We start from the raw sequence: 480 nt of genomic DNA, 5'->3' as shown, positions 1-480 counted from the left end.
AAAGGTGAAAATAACAATTGTGTCAGTTTGAATACAGTGCTCTTTATAAACAAAATGTTTGAGTTCACTACAAAATTTCAGCTAGATATGAAGGAACTATCTTATAGTTGATAGAAGTAAAGAAAAATATCTTTTCTAATCTCACTGTCCAGTGGTCCTTTTGTCAAAGTGTTAAGGTTGATTTCAACGTGCTAAGTCTATTTCAAAGGGCCTCAGACAGTCACTTGACACTGTGCTATCTCATTTGACCCAGATGATCATGGTCTCCAGGCAGAACTGAAGAGTATAAGTTTGTACAAAATTTTAATTTGATATTGGTCTTTCCCTTTTATTTCATTAAAGTAAATCCATTTTTAGTAATAGCAATCTCACACACACAATACACAAAGACTGAAATGTTAAGGATTCTAGAAATAAGATATTCAGAATCAATAGATATAGTTAAAATTATGATAAATATCATTTTATGGAATCTTCATA

Source organism: Galeopterus variegatus, unplaced genomic scaffold (genome assembly GCF_000696425.1).
Source record: "Galeopterus variegatus unplaced genomic scaffold, G_variegatus-3.0.2 Scaffold2384, whole genome shotgun sequence".
NCBI classification, from domain to species: domain Eukaryota; kingdom Metazoa; phylum Chordata; class Mammalia; order Dermoptera; family Cynocephalidae; genus Galeopterus; species Galeopterus variegatus.
This window is presented reverse-complemented; position numbering follows the sequence as displayed.